This window comes from Sebastes umbrosus, chromosome 7 (assembly GCF_015220745.1).
Source record: "Sebastes umbrosus isolate fSebUmb1 chromosome 7, fSebUmb1.pri, whole genome shotgun sequence".
In the NCBI taxonomy this organism is placed as follows: Eukaryota; Metazoa; Chordata; class Actinopteri; order Perciformes; family Sebastidae; genus Sebastes; species Sebastes umbrosus.
Window position 1 is genome coordinate 31853748 of NC_051275.1, and position 22688 is coordinate 31876435.

Below are 22688 nucleotides of genomic sequence, written 5' to 3' on the forward strand. Positions count from 1 at the left end.
CCACAGCTGACGACCACAAAGTATCTGTCTCAGTGCCAAACTTTGTAATGATTCGATCTCTGCAGGGATATTCTTGTTTTATTTTCTAAACTTCCTCAGGGAGGTCAGAGGTCATTGAACACCACTGCTGGAGCTGGAGGGGATTCAGAGTCTTGCTCAAGTTTGAACCAGTCCCCTCAAGATCCAGAGAGATGATGCCCTGAATCACCAAATACATCTTGTCTTCAGTGCTGTTGTGTGTTTGCAGCAGTGTGTCCTTTCCACTGAAAACCGAGGAAAACAAGGCGGGACTGACTGTGGAGACGGATCGCCCGCCGCTGGACACAGGCTAATATGGTTTGGCGCATGCTGGGGCCTTTAATGGGCCAAGTTGTGTTATGGATGTGTCCATCCTGTCTGTTCATCCGTCAGACTGTTTTTCTACCTTCCCAAACCCCAAAATGGACGTGGTCTGAGGAGGGGGATGATGAAGAGGAGGAGGAGGAGGGTGGAGGGACGAAAAAAGCAGGGGGAAGGATTGAAGGCCAGTGGTGGGAAAGGGAGGGGATGGGGGGGGGGGGGCGGCCGCTGCCAGAGGATGAATGAGTGCTACTATGTCTGCTGGCTCCGGACTCTGTGCGCTTGTGCACATGTGTGTGTGTTTGAGTGTGTGTGCGGCTGAACGGGGCTCCTTGAGGAGAGCCTGACAGCCTCTCACGCTCAGGTAGACAAGCTCCACTTATTTCCACAGCGCAGGCTGAAAACACGCAGCCACCGCTGCAGACGCCGTAGAAATGAATCCGAGCTGTGATGGTGATTTTTTAATAAGTGATCGATGGTCACCGACAAAGATTAACAGCTGCAATAAACATTAGAAATTAAGTTTTCAGCTCAGCAGTTAGCGTATTTAAGAGACTTACGGCCTGAAAATTTAACTTTTTTTCATTTACTACATTGGTAGTCCACATGTAGAAGTGGTAAAACATGCTGAATCACTGCCAATGAAATGTAAAAGTATTCCTGTAATGTGTCTAATATCGCCCCGTCACTTTCACTAATCTTACAAACTACATAACAATGAGCACAAATTCAGATTCTGCACACTTATGAACCATCATCATTTTGTGTCATTACTGTAGAATGGAAAACACAGTGACATAACCACTGCACTGCGGGATTATAAACTAAATGTAGTGTACAATTCAACATGCTGATCTCAAATCTGAAACTGGACCTTAAAGACCCTGAAAACATGCTTTAACTCATCAGCTTGTTACACCGACTTCACACCAGATAGCGGCGAAGTGCGGTTCACTGCAATAATTACATTATTCTGCGGCCGGTAGGTGTGTTCATGTGTTTCAGGTGGGAAGAAATTCTTTGCAACATAGGTCAACATGTAAAAGGAGTCATAAGATCTGTTCACTGTCTGGCTGCGGGATTCAATTTGATTGTTGCTCATTTTGTCATGAATAGTTATGGAAAAAAGTTTTGGCAAATGGGGAGTGATTTTGGACACAGTTCTAATTTCTTGAAGAAAGTGTTTTCTACATTTCAACCCCAATAAATAAATAAAGAGGGGACACAAACTTACACTGGTTCCACGACGCAGAAGGCTTCATCAACAGTCCCAAATTTCCATTGTTCTAACACTGTGAGCTGAGGCTGCTGTCACTGTCACTCACTTTTAGCTATTTATCTATTACTATTAGCATAAAGCTGCACAGTCTGCAGGAGGCTCATTCCCAGCTAAACACTGTTATGACGATCAATTCAAATTTTAATCGCCACCCCGACAGCAAACCAAAGTCAAACTAACCTGAGCAGCTCTCAGAGCACTACAAAGCTACAATAATCTTTCTCATCCAACACGTTCTAAATGAGGCAAGTTCACTTCTGCTCATCATCAGAATTCCTAACTTCTTGCCAATAAGAACGCAATTTGATTGACACTAAATTTGACACTAAAGTTTGGCGCAGACATCAGCAGCATCTTTACAAATTTCAACCCCTCTGAACAGCCCGTTCTCATTCCCAGGACGTCAAATACCGACGCTTTGTCAGCGTTACATACCAGTATACAGTAAAAAACAGTAAAGGTACAGGAAAAGTGCTGTGGTGAAGTAGTTTAAAGAGTGAAAGAGACACACCGATCAGGCGGGATGGGAGCTGGATGGGTCCAACAAACACAAGGCTTTCATCCAGGAGAACACTGTTTGCGTTAAGTTTCACTTTAACGTTACAATCAGCTGTGTTCGTGTCCTGTGTTCGTCAAGTCACATTTTAACTGTACAAATGTAGTAATTTTAAGCTCAACAATGTTGTTTTTAAACCTAACTAAATGGTTTTGTTTCCTAAACCTTAGCAAGTGTTTTTGTCTAATTCATAACATTAAGAACGTGTTTACTGCGACCACAGCGTGACGCTGAGGGGTCTGACAGAGCGTCAGTATGTGACGAGTTGGGATGAGAACGTGTTCATCTGAACCGATGAAGGCAGTGCAATGAAAAGTCACAAATTCACAATTTAAACAGCCATAAGTAACGCACAACTGCTCAAAAGGTGCCTGCATCATTTTTGATGAACAAAATGTACATGTTGCATCAGAACTGTCAACATCTTAAAATATATATGCCCTGAAGTGACATGACGATCCGCTCACTAAATACCTGAAAATCCAATTTTTAAAAAAAAAAAACTGCTAAGTTAATAAGCGGCAGCAGGCTGGTGTACTCATGCAGCGGCGTCCTTGACAGCGAGCAGGATCAGTTAGCCCTCGGGCCGTCTTACAGTGTATTTGAATAGTCACCGTGGCCTGGAGCCATCTTTATTGTCCCCTCTCCCCTCCACCCCACCCATAAGTCATTGAGTGAGACACAAAGTAAACTATCTGACTCAGAATACATGCTCCGCATCCCTCCGGGTCAAAATATATTTGCATTGAAATCCCCCCTAAAGAAAAAAAGAGAGAAAGTGGCTGTGAAACATGGCTGGGGCTTTCTTTACAAACTCTACTGGAACTTTGTTTTTGGATGTGAAGGAATGTCCGAGCCTGAAATACTTCTAACTTCTCCTCTCCGTCTCTTTTTCTCTCATCTCTCCATTTCTGTCTCCCTCTGTCTCCCCTCCCTCCTCCCCCTCCTCCCCTCCACTCTCGCTCCCTCCTGTCAAAATAAACACATTGAGAGCTGCCCTTCTTTTCATTCAGACGCTCCGAGCCGACGGCCTCATTGAGGGCCCGCTGTCCTCCTGAGTGTGTGTCCCCTCAATGTGTGTGTGTGTTTCTCTGAAGTATTTATAACACACATTGAACAGCACCTTTTTTTTTACACCTCATCCCTCCCCCTCGTTCTCCACCTCCTCCCCGGCGTGGTATCTGACATAACCGGCCCTGGGTTTCTCTCCGCGGCCCTGCGTTCCTGGCAGATAGAGGGGCCGCCGACCGCCGCTGGGGGAACTTTCCTGGCTCGGGGAAGCTGTGGGACAATCACACCTTTCATGGGCCGGAGAGAACGCCGCCCGTCCAGCGGCTCCTAGGCCACGGCACGGGGAATTTCTCTCCCTCCCTGGACCCTCTCTCTCACCTTTTCTCTTACGGTCTCTAACTTGTGTGCCACTTGTTCATTTCTGCCTCCAGCATGCTCTGCTATCCAGACTCAACTTGGTTGGTCTTTTTTAGCCTTTAACTGAGCATGGGGTGACAAGAAATATAGATCCTTTTACAGATTCAAACCAGGGACAGTGCAGGTATATGTTATGCATTTTAATCTTATGCAGAAAATAAAGGTAGTGGCCTTATCATGCAAACAAAACATCCAGATGAAGACGTCATAGATTGGTACTTTTGGTTGTGAATATTTACACTAAAGGATTTTTTTTCTCAAAAGTCCGTAAATTGTTGAGACACGTGAAAAGGTTTCCTCCGTACCTTCTCCCATGCCCAGGTTCCCTACAATTCATGCAGCAATCAACTGTCATCAGGCTTAGTCAGGCCACCTGTGCCCAATTAATTGGTTTATTTCAAATATAATCACTAAGATGTATGAAAGGAAATGGTGTTTCTTGACCATGTTTAAGTGCTGATCTAAGCAGTGTGTTTTCACCTTGGTAATGTTCACTGTAATTGCGCTTTTCCCTTTTTAGTAGTGTCAATCTGGGCTGAAGAAGTACGGGAGGGCCCAGTAGTCTCTTACTCCTTCTGCATGACCAGACACTGTTGACTAATTAAGGGTAATAAATAATAATAATTCATCCAAGGAGGGAAGAGTTGCTCTCCTTGAAATAGTTGTATGTTTAAACGTTTGAGATGTTACAGTTTCTGGTTTTAAAACCGGTTTCAGTGTGAATTTCTGGTTTTCCTATAAACCCTGTGCATTGGTTCAGTTCAATTAAGGTGGGGCCAGGAGGGGGTATATAAAGCCATGCAGGCATTAACTGTGGGATACATGCTGTTGGGGATAGCTTACAGTGGAGCAGTGTTATTTAAAACGTTTTCTGGGACTTGTTGTTGTTCTCATTTGTTTATTTGGAATTTTTGGTTGATAAAACTTTACTGCCTTTGTTGCACCAACTTCTGCATCCTGAGCCATTCCTCAATCCAATTTCTACTCACTCCCAGTAATGCTACAAGACATAAATCTCTTTTATTATGCTCTATTATGTGTGTTTGACATAACGTTTATTCTTTATTTATTCTATTTTACCTATTTATTCTAAAGCCAAAAGCCTCCACATTGGGATGCATAAGAGTTGAAACGGACGTGGTTGATGCTAACCTCACTATTCACGTGACTAACAACTGATGTGACAAATTACTTTTAGTTTTACGCGCCACACAAGAACCGGTCTCCTGGTTCAAAATCTTGCAATTGTTTGACCCATCCAGCACACCTCCTGCCAGCCCACCTTGAGCTGACCCTGGCGTGATGAATGTCGCTTCTTCGCCGCGCAATATTTGTGTTCTGTGTGAAAGAACTCATGACAAAAGCATTCATTCGAAAAATATTGATATGCAAATTATTGACATGAAAAAAAAAGTCCCCGGTGTGTAAAGGTGTAAATACGTGTTCGTACAGGATTCAAATCACTGTCCAGCATAGGTAAGGTAGCATTTTATTGAATCTGATTCCAATAGTGAATCTGAATCCTTCCAAATCCCCAATTCATGTGAAAATGTGGGTTCATTCAAAGTGTTTTTTAACTTCAATAACATCACTGATATTTATCTTATTAATCCTGTTTAGCTCTCTCTTTGTCAAGTTCCCCTCTTCATTATAAAGTTGGAGAGGTCATGCAGTGTTAGCACTAAATAACAAAATAAAAAAGATCATACTCGTACAGAGTAAACTCTAAACTGTTCTTGAATCAAGAAAAAAGGTTCTGTCAAAATCATTAAATAACGATCAAATGTGTCACGTCCTCTTCAGCCTGCTGTACCTTCTAACACTCCTTCTCCACCCTGTTTTTCTTCCTCTGCAACTTTCCTCCCCCTCCTCTCCCTCCATCTCTCTCTCTCTCCTCTGAAGCCACCTTGGGGTTACAAAGCTACCTTTTTGCTGGTTTAAATTTAGACTCACCTTCTTTTGGGCCAGGGCTGCTGCTGGAGGTTGTCCTGAGGAGTAGGAGAGGTAAGGGAGGGGGTGGAGGAGATAGAGAGAGAGAGAGACTTTCTAAACTCGTCCCTGTAAACTGGCAGGTTTTGTGAAAACCAATTTGGAAAGGCTCAGTTTGGAAGCATGAGGGAGCCGGTTGTGATGTTGCGCTGTGTGCTTCCCGTAAACGCGCTGAGTAGCTTTATTCAAAGAGCTGCGGTAAAAAGGCCAAATAAAGATCAAATCAACATGGAGGAAGCTCGCGGGGAGGGTAGAGTTTCTGTGCAGCGGTGGGGGCAACCTGGGACATGGAAAACGCAATAAAATATAAACATAATCAGAAAAGTTCCCAGTGTTAATGAAGACATTAATAAATGCAGTGAAATATTGAGCCATCATCAGAAACACAAGTCACTTTGTAAAAAGAATCCCAGATGAATGTAATGTGGTTACAGAATAAATAAACCCAACCAGGATAAATAACAGCATGAATCATTCATTAAAATGTGTGTGATGCTGAGGTCTAACAGGGAAGATGGTCACACTTCAGCCATCTTATCTAAAGCGCTGACACAGTGAGCACAATGGAAAAGGGTTTTTCTAATCCCTCATTGTGGAAAACAGGACTAAAAGTCTACAGCCATGCTAGCAGCTCTGTGGGGTTGTAATATGCTCAGCGGTGCTTTGAGCTAAACGTGTACAAGCTAAAAACTCCCTGCCGGCACTTCGACTGCACATCAAATGGGTCTGTCCATTGATGTATTAAGAGAACTGGATACAGCGTTGGAGGCGGGGCTCCGTTCATTCCTATGAGAGTTGCTCAGTGGTGCATGAAGACAATTGGCTTGACTTCCGACTGGAAAAGTACCCGGATCTTCCGGCGATCTTCCTCATCCATTGGGCCCACACAGCAGTAGCGTCCGCTGGGTCACATGGCTCAATCGCGATGTCACAGCCGTCGTGAAGTCACAGCCATCACGCTGTCGTCACAGCTTGCTAACTCCGCGTCCCAGCCTTCACTCCAGCCTCAGTCTGGGTCTCATTCACATGAACGGAGGAAAGGAAATAACTCTGGATTGAGCTATTAGTGCGTTTTACAACTTTCAGGAATGATTTAAATAAGGGCTATTCAAGTGTTTGAACTGGGAAGTTGATTCACCTAAAAAAAAGTCATTTTGGGCCCAATGGCATCATGTGACGGACACGGAAGTTGTAGTATCGTCGTTTGGCCACTAGGAAAATTGGGATTAATGACTGGCGCTCTTCCTCGGGGCTTGGTCTGTCCGTGGTCAACGCTTTTTTTCATACAATGGTTCGTAAGATATCTTATGAAAAGTTATCCCTCATTGTTCGTGCGTTTTCCTACGAATGTCCAGCGTCAATTTCCACTCCAGTCTTTCCAAAATAAACTTCTGTCTTCACAGGAAACAACTGGTTTAGGCAACAAAACTACTTAGTTCGGTTTAGGAAAACATTGTGGTTAAGTTACGCCACACCGAACACGGTTACGCCAAACCAGCAGTGGTTTAACTTAAGTCCGGATGTTCCATGACAAAAACGACGTAGTTTGCTTCAGGAAAATATTGTGGTTTGGGTTAAAATAACACCCGAAGTGGCGTTACTTAAGTACGGAAGTTATGAGATAAATAAATCAACGTTGACTTTTGCTTTCACGCGAAACACGAAAACCCGGTCTCCTGGGCGAAAGTCTGGTGTTTTTGGAGCCACCCATCCACCCCGACCTCCTCCCAACGAAGCATTTGTCACTGTTTATACTATATATATGATTTGACTTTGTGGGATATATACAAATTACAGTGCATTTACTTTTCGTACGTATAGCTACGAACTGTGTCTGAGAACAGCCTGCCGTTGCGGATGGGTCGCTGCCGGAGGCCCCGCTGGAGTCTGAGCTGAAGGAGTTTCCTGCATGATTTCACGCGAAATCCAACCCAGTGGCACCGATGACGAGCATTAAGAATATAGAAATAGACAATGTTCACACTGACGGTCTCATTTACTTATGTAGGTTTTTTAAAGGCATCAGTATTAAATTGAAAATGTTTCATAATCAGTTAAATGTTCTTCACAGTAACTTTAAATGACAATCTTCAAGATTATTACTTTAAAGGTGGAGTCAGCGATTCTGGAGAAAGATTACCCTCCTCTAGAGAAACCGTCCCTCACACTCCCACTGCCACTGATTAGAATCACTCTCTGTGCGGGCTTTGTTTCAGGTGGAGCTCAGCCATGAAAAAGTTTTCCCGAGCCACAGACACACACACTGACATGGATCAGCAGAGGGGTGGGACCAGCCCTGCAGAGCAGTCTTGCATCCTGGTGTCACGTCAGCCGTTTTAATTCCTTCCAGGAACCTGTGAGGATTTTCACCGTGCTAACAATGTGTACTCATGCATGACTCACACACACACACACACACACACACACACACACACACACACACATTCGCAGCACATCACTCTTTCTCCCCATTCCCTTCTCTTTTCTCTTACACAGACCTCTGTGTGTGGTTGTGTGCTTGCTTTTGTGTGGAATTGCGCGCTTGCACAAGTGTGTATGTGCCCGAGCGAGTGTCCGTGCACACGGATGCAAGACTTCATCTTACACCCACATCTCTTTAACGCGGTCTGTTGCTTTTTAGTCTCCTCACACACTTAATCCAAACTGAGCTGCAGTGACTCCGCTCTCTGTCCAAGCTCCATCATCTCAGGCAATCAAGTGCAGTCAATGTTTCTTTCATAAAAGGCTGCATTGCGCCTCATCGTAATTTCTCCTCAACCTCAGTTTAGCCAGAAGCCCCGGTATCTATAGGCTCATTCAGGACAGGGCACGCAGTCGCTGAGCATATCGCTGTCGCCACACTAAGACCAGGCATCTGCAGAGAATGTGAGCTTTTCAGGGATGAAGAAAGAATGCTGTTCCACTCATGGATGTAGATGTATGTTTTTATATCACACATACCAATACCTACTTACTAATTCTATGCAATATATACTAATCTTTATACTGTTTTTACAGTTAGTCAAAAAGAAATCAACATGAGTTTCATATTAACAGGAAATGATACAATATATTAATGCACCGATGCTTGTTAATAAAACCAAAACCTTTAGAGAGGTACTTCCAATTCAACAAAGAGAAAGCAAAATGTATAGTTATAGTTTTGTTTCTGAGGCTTTACCAACATGCTCCTTTATTTCCTTTGTGCATTTCATTGTGGGAGAATCGTGTCCATCAACAGTTCACACACGGTTTGTTTTAGTATGCATGCTGACTGCTTTGAATATACTGACTTTTGTCACTTTTCCGGTACGAACACACTCAAATGCATTAACATGGATTTGGGACATAATCTGAGAGTTTTTAGAAGATGGTTGGCATGAAAACATCCACCGTATGACTCAAGTGATGAAAGACAGAAGAGCAATTAACCAAAGTTAAATGTATAAAGAATCCTATGAACAACACGAGATCCTGAACATCCACACACGATGGCGGTTCACGATCTGTGACCCCTGTGTGGTTTAGATTTAGCCAACAAATTCCCTTTGGTTAAGGTTAGGGAAAGCTTGTGGATTTGGGTAGATATTGAGAAAGTAAACACGTGGTGTCTCGTGTCACTGTTGACTTTTGCTACATTTAACCAAGACAACAATCTTTCCCAAGTTTACTTTGAGTTAAAACATGAATCATGGTTTCGTTGCTACAAGCCAACATTGTAGTGAAAACAAATGAAATACGCTGTCAGATACGTTCACTTTAAACATGTTACGCTTTATAGGTTTAATTAAAAATGTCCTAATTACGTTAATAGAATAAAAATGTAATCTAGGCTGCATTAAGTTTCTTTCAAAAAGTCTTTGCAGTAGCAAATTAAGTATAGAAATATCATTTTTCAACCCGGTAGGAAGGAAGGATTATAAATAGCACGACATTACAAGAAAATTCTACGTGTCATGAAGACGCATTTAAGGCTTTTCAAGTGTCATACGTACACCACGCAACAAAACTATGGTAACGTCTGCAGTTGTGTTTAGGCAAAAAAGCCATTCACTTAGGTTTAGGAAAAACATCATGGTTGGGCTTAGAATAAGTACGTAAACTAAGTAAAATACACACGGAAACAACGTAACAGGAGCACGGAAAGCACGTCACTAAGAAACACGTCACTAACGTAACTTAGAAAACAAAACGCCGGTCTTGAACACCGGTCTCCTGGTTAGAAGTTGTGTGTTTGTTGGACCCATCCACCTCCCTTCCCGTCCACCATAACAGACTTTCTCACTTTTTATTACACGGCTTTGTTGAATACTCCATTCTGATTGGTCAATCACGGCGTTCTACGGTCTGTTATTTCTTTACAACAGATCGCTGCTATGGGCGCAGTTCTGATGTTGGACTCTGGAGGACAGTTTTTGTGTCAAATTTTTTATTTCCTAAGTAAGTAGCGTTGTAATAAGCGGGATAATGTACAGCTAGCAGGTCATTGTTGTGAAATAAACCCCTTCAGGGCGACGCCGCACAGCGGAGGGGTGGACCCCATCGGGGTTTATTTCCCAACAGTGACCGGCTTGCTGTACATTATCCCTTACTTATTCTACACCACTAGCTCTGAGAGTGGCTTATTTACGAGGATGCATGTACATTGCGGCGTTCTTATTGCACGCTAAATGTCTTGCGCATTATCGGGTCATTCATATTCATATCCTTTTCGTTTGAACGGGCTGCATTTTTAGTGTTTAACAAATATATTCCTATTTGATTAAATTATGAATGTGACTTGAATCTCATATCTGGAAGCATCAAACATCGATCCAGCTTCACATTTACAGCGTCTTAAATTAAAGATAAGCTGAAGTGACAGAAAGTGAATGTTGAAAGGTTGAATGAAGGCGGTTGTCTAACACAGTCGTGCCGAGCAGAGAACGAGATGCTGGTTGAGAGCAAACAGAGCCGCGCTGGGATAGAACTGGTCCGACAGGTTTTTTGTAGACTCTCGTGATGGTTAAGGGAAGGTTAAGGGAAAATTAGGAGCCCTTCCCATTGATCAAAAAATTTTCCATCCAAGTGTTTTTTTTTTTTTTTTCTTCCTCTGGTATCAAATTATGGAGGCGGAGGCAGGTGATATATTCATAGAAATCAACACTCAAGAGGATGAAAAGCTTTCAAATGATCGGAAATATTAAGTTTGATTACAGTGAAAAAAAATGTTTTTAACAGATGGTGAATACATTCGCTTATACAATAACACATAGTTGTTGTTTGGGGGGTTTTGTTTTCGCTAAAGCTTAACAGGGAATATGTGCTATGATGTAGCACTCACATACGTTTCATACTCAGCTGACACCTGAAAGAAAAATATGTGTAGAAATGATTTTAGACATTCATTCATTGGCCTGTGTTGGAGGCACTGAGAGAGTGAACTATATAATCATCATCCTCTGCCCTTCACATGAAAAGACAACACAAAAAAAGATGAAGAGCGTTTTTGTAAATGACCTTTTGAAATGAACCATTTATCACCTGACAAGCACCTGCCTTCCTTCTCCTCCATCTGGGCTTTGTTTGAAGTTGAATGAGGCGAACAGAAACCAAATAAAACGCCTCAGGGCTTGTTTGCTTGTAAAGACATTTAATTAAAACTTGTCGTCCATTTAAAAGAATTACATGACTTATGAGGAGGTGGAGAGACACGTTAAATGAACACGCAGGCAGCAGGATGTTAAAACGACGGGAGGAGATTTTTAAATGGTGACATGGCAGTTGGATATGATATCATATATATATATTAATACAGTATATACACATGCACATGCACTGGATGTTTTAGAAAGTAATAGGTATAAAATAATGTATCATGTTTGATGACCCTGTTTTTGAACACCTGTTAACATAGTTATACCTGCTAAGTAATGTTGGGGTCTATCTAAACAGCCCATTCTCATTCCCAGGGCGTCAAATACCGAGGCTTTGTCGCAACCATCGGCGTCCGGCACCGCCGCTCATGGCACCGCCGCTCATGGCACCGCCGCTCATGGCACCCCTTAGCGCCGGTATGAAACGCACTGGGCGTCCCATTAATGTAAACCCATCCACATCCCATCCAAAGAGCGAAAAGTGACACACCAGGTGGGAGGGGCAGTGGACGGGTCCAACAAACACAAGGCTTTCATCCAGGAGGCCGCTGTTCGTGTCCTGTGTGTTACGTAACAATCAGCTGTGTGTTCGTGTCCCGTGTTCACAACATTCAGTGTAATTTTCTCTGTACAAACGTAGCAGTTTTAAGCCCTATCATGTAGTTCTTTCCTAAACCTAAACTAAGGTTTTGTTGCCTAAACCTAAAGTGATGCCAAAGGTAACTATAGTGGATTTGCCGAAAACAAAGCGCCAAGGGGCGTGACGTGAAGGGGCGTGACATAGCTGCGTGCGGTATGTGATGAGTGATGAAGGATGCGAACGTGTTGATCCAAATGGGTCAACGTGCATCATCTCCTTCATGTCCCTCCTCTCACCAGGGTTGGACGCAGGTCGGAGGCTTTGGTGAACTCGCGTTGCTACCGGAGAGCCGAATAAAAATCACACCCAAATGGAGAGGTAGTGTGCATAGAGGTAGAAACAGAGACAGAGAGGTGAAACTGAAATTCAACTTTATTAAATTAGAGTTAAAGCAGTTTCATATGAATGGGTCACACTGGTCGAGTAGAAACGCATGTCTGAAAGAGGTATAACACATGTCCACAGTTTAGCATATTTCCTGTGCTTCATGCTACTCAGATCAGAGCTATACAGTGCAGCTTTATTCTGTCACCAAAGGGCCAAATATGAGACAACTCTGGCTCTTATAGTAGACGCCAGATTGTTTTTGTCAGAAGTTTTTTGGGGTGTGAACTGATTTGGACTCTCCTACTCCGCCTCACCTGAAATAAAAAAGTTCCTCTACTAACGTCAAAAGAAATTATTACATTTTTATGAAATATAATATTAGGCTATTAAGCAACCGTTTAGACGGTCATCTAGTAATACATTGAAAATGACATGCAGTCACAAAATGTATACCATCATATCGCCACATTATAATCAAATGGCACAAAGATGATTAAACCTAGCAGTGTTTAATTTGTTTTCCTGCAGAGTATATCCTGTTCTCGGGTCATCAGTGGTACTTTGACAGCTTTATTACTCCCACATTGCTCATGGGGCTGGCAGATGGCTGCAATTAATATCACAATATTAGTAGGAATATTTTTCTCATTATGTGGTCAATGTATGCAAAATCACATAAAAGGATCTAATAGATGTTCAACTGTTGTCGTTCACACACAAAACATCATAAAACTTAAAAACTTATTTACTTTTGTAAATCTGCCTTTGACTTGCCAGCAGCACTGTAGAAACGCTATGATTTATAGAAGCAATGTAGTTACTTCGCACGTCCTACTTAACTTTTTCTCTTGCTCACAGGCAACTGTAGGTTTATTAGGATATCTTGAATCAGTGTGTAACGTGTTTATCTGTTAATGAAGCAATCTAAATCTATATAACTGCTAATAGTAACAGCAGCCGTGAGTCTTTTCCACTGTGCATTTTAGGTAATATTTAAATAATTCAATGCGGCTCTGCAGACCTCTGAGCCAATCAAAAGGTTAAAGTTAAAGGAAGAATTGACTCGTCTCATTTCTGTCAATCAAAACGGAGACGTGGGAGATGAAAACGTTTAGATTTTCTGAGCTGCATGTTTGTCATTTTACCGTTCAGCAGCTCTGAGAACGGAGATTTTACACGTGGCTGCTGAAATTCTGCTTCACACACACACACACACACATGCACACAACCTCTCTCACATACATACCATATATAGATAATACACATATATACACACACATGCACACAGGCTCATTCTGTTGCAGGCGGCGGCGGCGGCGGAGAGGGACGGAATTAGTGATACGGCGGGTGATTTTTCTCTGCTAAAGGTGCAGTCCGCCAAACCAAATAAATAACACCACCATTCATTCCCTTTTCCCTCCACGACCAGTTTCCCTTCTACTGGTTTACACTGAGAAAACACAAACAAGTGAAGATGTAGACTCATGCAAACAGCAATAGGCTGACAACACAGAGGCACGAGAACAAATGCACGCCAGAAACATACTGTAGATGTACATGTGTAGACACACACAGGCTGCACATGCACTACACATACAAACACACGCACACAAATACACACACACACACAGTGAAAACACACTCTCCTTCCCCACTTTTGGACATAAATAGCAGAATAAATAGAAAGGCGAGAGTCCGTTTTAAAAGGACCTGGTTGAAGTGAAAAAAGGTCAGACCAGTTCTCAGACGCTTGAGAAGAAACACACACCTCAACTGACCCAAAGTAGACGCCATATATTCTACTGTCTTAACACTGTTGCTAACGTTTTCAATTAACAGCAAGCAGGTTCACTTTTTTTTTTAAACAGTTTGTTTTTTCTCTTTTAAAACATGGTTATAAGACAAGACATAATTTACACAACCTTACATCAAAAGTATATATAACAGAGGCAAAGACAAGACCAGACAGAAAATTTAAATACAAATATAAATTAATAAAAATGTGGACAGAAGCAGCCTTATCCTATAAAGTGTACATAGTCACAACAGTTTAAGAGGTACTTATTTATTTATTTATTTATTTATTTATTTATTTATTTATTTATTTATTTATTTATTTATTTATTTTTTATTTATTTATTTTTTTTATTATTTTTTTAATTTTTTAATTTTTTATTTATTTCCATCACGTTATAAAAACAGACATCTGTGCCATATCTGGCGAAGAGCGAACCAGAGATGACAGTGAGCAGGTTCAATAGATTTACGTTTCAGGATTGCCAACATAATAAACAACAAATTGATTGCAAGACTAAATGATAAGTTTCTCAAAATAATATTATCACCTACTTGGACCTCCACATTTAATTTATTTGTCTTTATAACATTTACACACTGCATCATTAAGTCTTATATTGTGTGTGTTCATGCCATTGCTTCATTGAATCGAGCCAATTTGCAGAATCAGGCCCGATCGCATTTTGTGATGAATCCGAATCAGTTATATAAAACCTGATCAATTTTATCTGCTGTCAAAATACTCTATTTAAAGGACTCCCAATGCACAGCGTTGTAACGTAGCAACCTCCTCACCTTATACATAAACACTCAAAGCTGTGAGGCTAATTTTATTCACTGTAACTGAGTAAAGGCTTCTCCTATATTGTGGAGTAAAAGTAGAAGCTTTCCAAAAATGTGCACAGAAAGTACAAACTGAATGAAAAATAAAAATAACAGGCAATACATTTTGCCACCAAAGAGACTCACAGTCTGATTAATCCTTCTGTGTTTTTGGTTATATTTAAAATGACATAAAAATGAAAGCTATTGTCAACAAGTAGAAAAGTAAATTAGAGGTAATGATGTGTGGGATTCAGACTGGCAGAGTGGAAAGGAAAGATCATTTCTTCTTCACCACTGGGGAGACAGAGGAGTCATGTTTTTCCTTGTTCTCTCTTTCTAAATAAATACTAAACAGAAAAACAGGAATTAGAGTAAACATGAAGTACGTGAATGCAAATCTTCTTCTATTTATGACGTGAGTTGTTTTAACGTCTGTCTTTTCCCCCCCGAGGCTGCTGGTTATAAGGAAGGGTCTCCTGAAATATTTGAACGATATTTATGATAAAATCCTGTTACTGTAATACCTCAAATCAGACTCATACAAAAGCAGTGTTATCTATGTTTTTTGTTTGTTTTAAGGGTTAAAAAATTACCATAGGGGAAAGACTGAGTCACGTAATCATGAACCAGGAAGTATAAAGAGTGACAAACACCTCATAGGGTGGATGTGCGTCTGAAAAAAAAAACCAGGAGGCCGTTGTTCGTTCCACATCAGAAACCATGGATGTATAAAGAGAACTGGATACAGCGTTGTAGGCGGGCTCCCGTTCATTCCTATGAGAGTTGCTCAGCGGCGCATGAAGCCAAAATGGCTCGACTGCTGAGTGATAAAGTACCCGGATCATCCGCCAATCTTCCGCATTCATTGGGTCCATAGAGCAGGCGCAGTAGCGTTTCATTTAACTCCGCCTCCCAGCCCGCGGTCCAGCCTCAGTCTGGGTCTCATTCACATGAATGGAGGAAGGGAAATAACTCTGGATTCAGCTATTCGTACATTTTACAACTGTTAGGACCTAATGATTTAAATAAGGCCTATTAGAGTGTTCGTACCGGGAAGTTGATTCACCTCAACAAACATTATCCGCTGAGTTACAGACGTCTCTTTCCCAATGTAAGTCTATAGGGAAAAGTCTTTTTGCGCCCAATGGCATCATGTGACGGACAAGGAAGTTGTAGTACCGTCGTTTGGCCGCTACAAAAAAATATGCATCTATACGCACTTCCTGGGGGCTTGTGTGAAACCATGAAGTCAACGTTGAGTTTTTTGTCACGTAACTTCCGTACTTAAGTTATATCACTTCCAGTTTTATTTTAACCTAAACCACGATCTTTTCCTAAACCTCATAAGTAGTTTTATTTTTAAATATTAATATTATATATATTTAAATACGTGAAAATTTACACTTGCATCACGTGTTGCTGGACCTTCGTAGGAAAATGCACGTACAACGAGGAATAACTTTTCGTAAGAACTCATATGAATGTTTGAGGACACGCTGCACAAATTGAGTCAGTGCTCGATGCTCATTAGGACACACTGGACTTCATGAGTCTTCAGATGAAATTGGCTCACAGCTTGTTTCGGGTTTAGTTTAACAAACTGTTGACATGCTAACTGACCCAGTGTGGTGACTGACATTTAAATCCATTAATGATATTTCTGTTATGCTGAGACGAGAGCTGGCAGTCTGGAGGTAATGAGTGGGACATTTTGGAAGTCCGCTCACTGTTGCTCTGCCAGTGAGGTTTGCGTGGAGACAGAGGGAAATGAACTGTATCAATGGAGAATGTGTCCTGCTCCAGGTACAGGTGAGGTTCCAGTCAAAGCTAAACAGAACAGGTCCAGTTCATTTCCACAGTAAAAACAGAGAGCCAGAGGGTACAGTTAGTGCAGCTACATCCTCAGTCTGTTTCCTTCAAAACATCCGCTCCATGAATTAGACATCTTATTTACCGAGTGGCCCCCTCCTCCGTCCGTATACCTCCATCCCATTCCCCTCCTCCTCTGGCCGAGCACCATCATCCCACCCGCCTCACCGCCTCACCGCCTCACCCCCTCTCCTCCGTGTCTCCTCCCATGTCTCCTCTCAAACGCCCAGAAAAAGGAAGGTTCTTTAAAGGTCTTTGGTTACCACGGTGGTTCGCTATAAAACCGCGATGACTCAAAGAGCCCTCTGACTTCTTAACAGGGAAAAAAACTACAGATCAGAATAAATAAGCAACTGTGGCTCTTACAGTTATTTTTGGTCCACTCACTCAGAACATTTCGCTTGTTCTTAAAGGACTTACATGGATCACTTTAACATAGATAAACACTTAATATATTCATCACCTGACTACTATTATTATATTTAGTGTGAGCTAAAAACATTACTTTCAACGTAATGTTTATGTGATTTACATAAAGATAATGAACGCCATTATAACATTAATTTCTGTGCTAAAATGCCTCAATAATGCTATTGGTATTAAAGGTAACCACTAGTAGCGCTGTAGAGCAACGCATCCTCAGACAACGGTTCGTATGATTTCTTACGAAAAGTTATTCCTCATTTGTTGCGTGTTTTCCTACGAATTTCCGAGGAAAAGATTGACTTAGTTAGGTTTAGGAAAAGAGCGTTGTTTGTGTTAAAATAACACCGGAAGTGTCGTAACTTACGTACGGAAGTTACGTTACAAATTATCGATTATCGATTATAGATAAATCGTTGACTTCTGGTTTCACACGGGGTACGAACACAGGTCTCTTGGGTGAAAGTGAAAGTTTGTTTGTTGCTCTTTGTACTTCCAGATTACATACAAATTGATTTAGTGGTATATATACAAATTACAGAGCATTACTTTTCGTACGAACAGTGTATGAGACCCGTTTAGTTTGTTCCATACGAGGGTGACGCAGTACACATTCCTGCCAATAGTTTAACATTATTCCACTGATCATCAGGCGGCTGTGATTTGCCACAAAACACAACAATGCACCAACAGAAGGCAGGTATGAAGGAGATTTCTAACATGGATGTAGACAATGCAAGTTTTAAAAACAGCTTTGCAAATGTTTTATGAAGAAGGAAATAAATTCAACATGTGTGTTAGACCTCAAGAATACACACATTGCGTTTGATGAGTAACACTGAATGTGAAGATAACCTCTGTGTACAAGAAAACTACTAATAACTTAATGTAAATTCATTGATTGAATTGCATCAAAAACTGTGTTTGATGTCAATTCTTTATAGATTATAACTTTAAATTGAAGTGCATTGATTACTGAAGCATTGACAAAGTGGTGATACAGAATCAGAAATGATGATAAAATATTTTGTCATTAATTAAAACAGATATCAATTAGCAGCTTAAAAGTTTGACAGAACTGCTGTGAACAAAAAAGACAACCTGAAAGCCTGAAAAGTTTGCAGGAAACCTTTACTTTATGGCACAAAAAGAGAGAATAAATTCTTATTAATGTTCAAAAAGCATTAAAACAAACAACATGTGTTTTCTAGAACACTGTCACATTAACTATTCCTGATTTCATGTCCTGCAGACGGGCCGACTGTGGCCCTCGGGGGGTTTCTGATTAGCTGAAATATCGTCTTGATTATTTCTCTCATTTGACAGTAACAAGTCGTTGACATTAAATCGCGGCCTATAAATATAATTTCCTCTCCGTAAATCCTCCTCACCTCTCACACATACCGGCGCACAAGCTGCAATTAAAGTGCATTTAATTTTAGTCTCATCTGGCATGTTATAGCCGTACAAAGGTACCAGTGTTAGCTGGAGGCCAGAGAGAGAGAGAGAGAGGGAACACACGGAGGTATTTATAGTGAAGAAAGTAGAGAGCAAAGATGGAGGGAGAAGTCTGCATCTGAGAGGGAAATAAAAGTGACAAAGAGGTGAAGCTGAGGGGGAATATTTGTTGTTGGAAAAGATGATGGGAGATTAGAGTTGTGAGAGAAAGTTAAAAAATAATATTCGTATGTCTTAGAGAGTCAAGAAGATGCAATTTATTATTTAATATCTTGAAACCGGGTATACGTATCTACTACTTCTGATGCTTAACTTCTTTTTTAGTTCTCTCAAGCAGGAAAAAATCCGGTGTGTTAGTGGTGGAAGCAGAAAGCATCTTGTGTCTCGTCGTTAAACCTCTGAAACGAAAATGATTTGCATATTCATAGATTTTGGATTGTTTTGATGAGGAAGAAGGAGTGGAGATAATTATATATCAAGCAGAGTATTTTATGTGTCTTAAAAACAACCCAGTCTCACGTGAAGGCTTTTGAATAGCACGACATTATATTATATTTTTGCTTTTCATTTGTAAGCTACGCAACAAAACTACGGTAATGTTCATAGTCTTTAGTCTTAGGTTTTGGAAATATGTCATGGTTGGCCTTTAAATAAGCACATACGTACGGAAGTTTCCAAAACATATGTACGGAAAACACATCACAAACGTCACTAAGTAACGTAACTCACAAAACAAAACACCGGTCTCGAACACCGGTCTCTTGGATAAAGGTTGTGTGTTTGTTGGACCGATGCAGCTCCCCTTACGACCACCATAAGCAGCATTTCTCGCTTTTTATTCTACATCACCAGCTCTGAACATAGCATATTAATGAGAATGCATTGACATTGGACTCTGACTACATGGCGTACAAATAAAAGCAAGAAAGGCGATCTTAGCGCACGTTCAATGCTTTGCACATTAACGTGTCATCATGCAAACGGGCTGCTTAAAACAAGTCTGAAGGGGATCTTTGAAACAGAATTAATTGATTTTTTGGCCACTTGGAGGCGGTGGAAACAAGTTTTGAACACAACATTTTAAATTGATTTGGCAAACTAGTTATCAACCAGTTGCTTATTTAAACATCCAGCAGCAACATTATCATTTGGAGTCATGTTTCTGGCAACCTGATTGAATGTGAGTCCAATATTCTCTCTCTTTTAGCTCTGTTTTTGGTCTCCACCACCCCCCTGTAAGAAATATCGGTCTCTTTAGCTGCTAAATGCTCCACTGTGTTCACCAGCTAGTCTCTGACTGTGTGTGTCTGTGTGTTTGCCGCTGAGCAGGTAGTGTACGGTGGGTTTTTAGAGACCACAAGAGAGAAAAGAACGCCACCAACAATATAACTCAAACCTCATTAACAGACGCTGCGGTGCCGTCCTTGTTGTTTGACTAACAGGTGATCTCAGAGCTCAGGTGACACCTGTAGAGTGCAAAAACACCACAGCAATGAGTAGACGTCAGCAAAGATAGAATTTTTTTATTTTTTTGCAAACCTTTCATAACAATAATCTACATATCTACAATAATCGACAATAAACTACATTGCCATATTGGGCTAAAAATTAAATGACAACTTCTAAGCAAAAAATGTCCCATCATATCAGAAAATAATGGCTTGAATATTATTCCTTTGAGTTTTGACTTTAAACTGTCCTGCTACAGTACAGCAGAAATACATTTGGGTAAATAGTTTGAATATCAATCAGTCAGGAAGGGAAACTTTTGTCAGTTACGATCAGACTTTCCGCGTATATAAAAATCTTTCCTGGTCTATAGTTTAATTCTCTCCATATGCAGCCTGCACCTTCCCTACCTTCCCTCCACCCTCCCTCTTTCTGTTCATTGTTCCAGCTTCAGGTGCTGTGCCGGCTGGTTAATGGTTAACGTCGGGCTCGGCCCTGGCGGACAGCGAGGGGAGGAGGCGGCAGCCATGAAGAAACGGTGACATTTCAGTGCCATTATTCATCCGTGCTTTGTTCCCGCAGCGCTGAGGAGTGTTTGCACTGGGATGGAGTGCAGGGCGGAGGGATGCTGAGATGGAGGGATGAATGGGGCAGGGTGTGGAGACAGAAGAGGAGGGAGGGGGGGCTGATTGGGGGTTTGAGAGGTGAAGAAGTCATGGGGTTAAAGTGTGAGACACCTATGAGGAGAGGATAAGAGAGACAAAGGCCTCTGTGTTTCTGCCTCACTATCTCTGACTTTTAATCTTTGTGAGAGAGAATCTTTTCTCATCTTTTAGTTTTTTACATTTCTTTTTTTTTTCTCAAATTCATTCTTTGTCTATATCCATAACCCATAAACACAGACATATATATATATATATATATATAGGGCCCACACACACTCAAACACACACATGCTCTTGCCAGCTGTTTACATGGTGTGTTTGCACAATATGGTGGCTGGGAGGAGGAGGAGGAAAAGGAGGAGGAGGAGGAGGAGGAGGAGGAGGAGGAGGAGGACAGCTAAGGAGGGGCCGGGATGTTAACCTTCGTCAGGGATGTTCTCTCCTCTCTGTCCAAACTGCCACAGATAACCTCATCAGCTGCTCTACTTTAGTTTCAGGAGTGTTACAGTCACAAAACCACCTGATGAGCCAATGATTGTTGATATGTAAGGAATGGATGTGTGTTATACTTCTGTATTTGTCATGCTATATCAGTCATGTAATAAAGCATACTACCAGTTCAAATGGAGCACAGGAGCCTTGGATTCACAGAAAAGGCATTTTATATGAATATTAACTCCTGTTTTATGATATTTACTAAACATTGTGGACCATGTGGGCTCAACCAGGATGGATTACAGTAAAATAAACTACCAGCAAAACCTTCTTCAAACTTTAACCAAGGTCATTTACCATAAATAATAAACTAGTTACCATAAAGATGCACCCTAAATCCCCAAATGGCCCTTCAACTCATTGAAACTGAAGGGAGTGTAAAGGAAAAACTGTGTAAAAATGTAAAAATGTTCCGGGATATCACATGAACTCAGATTATGTTGGAAATACTTCTATTAAATTTACTTCTTCTATTTACTTGATTGGGTATTTGCTAGCGTCCTTTCACCAAGTAAAACCAACTCACTTAAAGGTACACTATGGAGGTATTGACCACTAGTAGCGCTATGGAGCAATATTTTTATGTGTGCATGTTGCAACATATTCTTCCTCCCAACTCGTCAAGTATGACGCTCTAGCATCAGTTTTGGGCGTTTCTGCTCATTACATACATACACTCTCTTTTCAAATAACTTACAACATAGCTTTACTTAGTTTTTAGGTTTACTTGCTCAACCAAACTACTTGGTTAGGTTTAGGCAACAAAAGCACTTGGTCAGGTGTTAAGTATGCAAATCATGTAACAAAAATATGGTAAAATAAGTCAACGCAGACTTGGTTTCACACGGGACACGAACAAAGGTCCCCAGATTGAAAGAACTTTGATGAGTTGGGAGTGAGAACGTGTTGGCATGTGCATATGAATAAAATAATGCGCTCCATCATGGCGTTACTGTTCTGCCAAACAAAGTGAACAATTTATCTTAAAACAAAAAGTGTACAAAGTGAATTAAATGTTTCAAATTTCAAAACATGAACATTTATCTTTTATATCCTGCATCTTGTATCTACCTGAGCGTTAATGAGGAACTGATACTCAAACACACACATGTACGGTACACTCATGTGAGTCAATTGCATGTATTGTGCATGTCGGTGTGTACGTGTGTACGTGTGTGTCTGTATCTGTATACAGTGGGGTATATTTTTACTTAGATCCCTCTCACACACACACACACACACACACACACACACAGGTTGTGCAGAACAATGGCTGGCTTTGACAGAGCCGGGCTGACAGGAGGAGATGGGCTGGATCTATTGTCTGCTGTGTTTACTCACAGACTCACCTGGCACTGAGCTAATAGCGGACGGGGGTCCCAGCCCACACACACACTTAGTCATATATACGGTGAGACACACAGAGTGGCAGACACAGTTTTATATTTGTATGCATAAAATTAATACAAACATACATGAGACTTGATGAGGAAGTGATGTATGTGGTATTTTT

The 22688-nt window shown here is 41.2% G+C and overlaps 1 long non-coding RNA gene across 1 annotated transcript; it reads right to left on the reverse strand.

Annotated features, from left to right (window-relative positions):
* Positions 1-2328: 2328 nt before the first annotated feature.
* On the reverse strand, positions 2329-11992 carry LOC119491913. Its single transcript, XR_005207675.1, has 3 exons — positions 11952-11992; positions 11798-11908; positions 2329-2339 (listed from the first exon to the last, which is right to left on the reverse strand). It is a non-coding gene; the product is annotated as an uncharacterized LOC119491913 (long non-coding RNA).
* Between the last annotated feature and the right edge of the window lie 10696 nt (positions 11993-22688).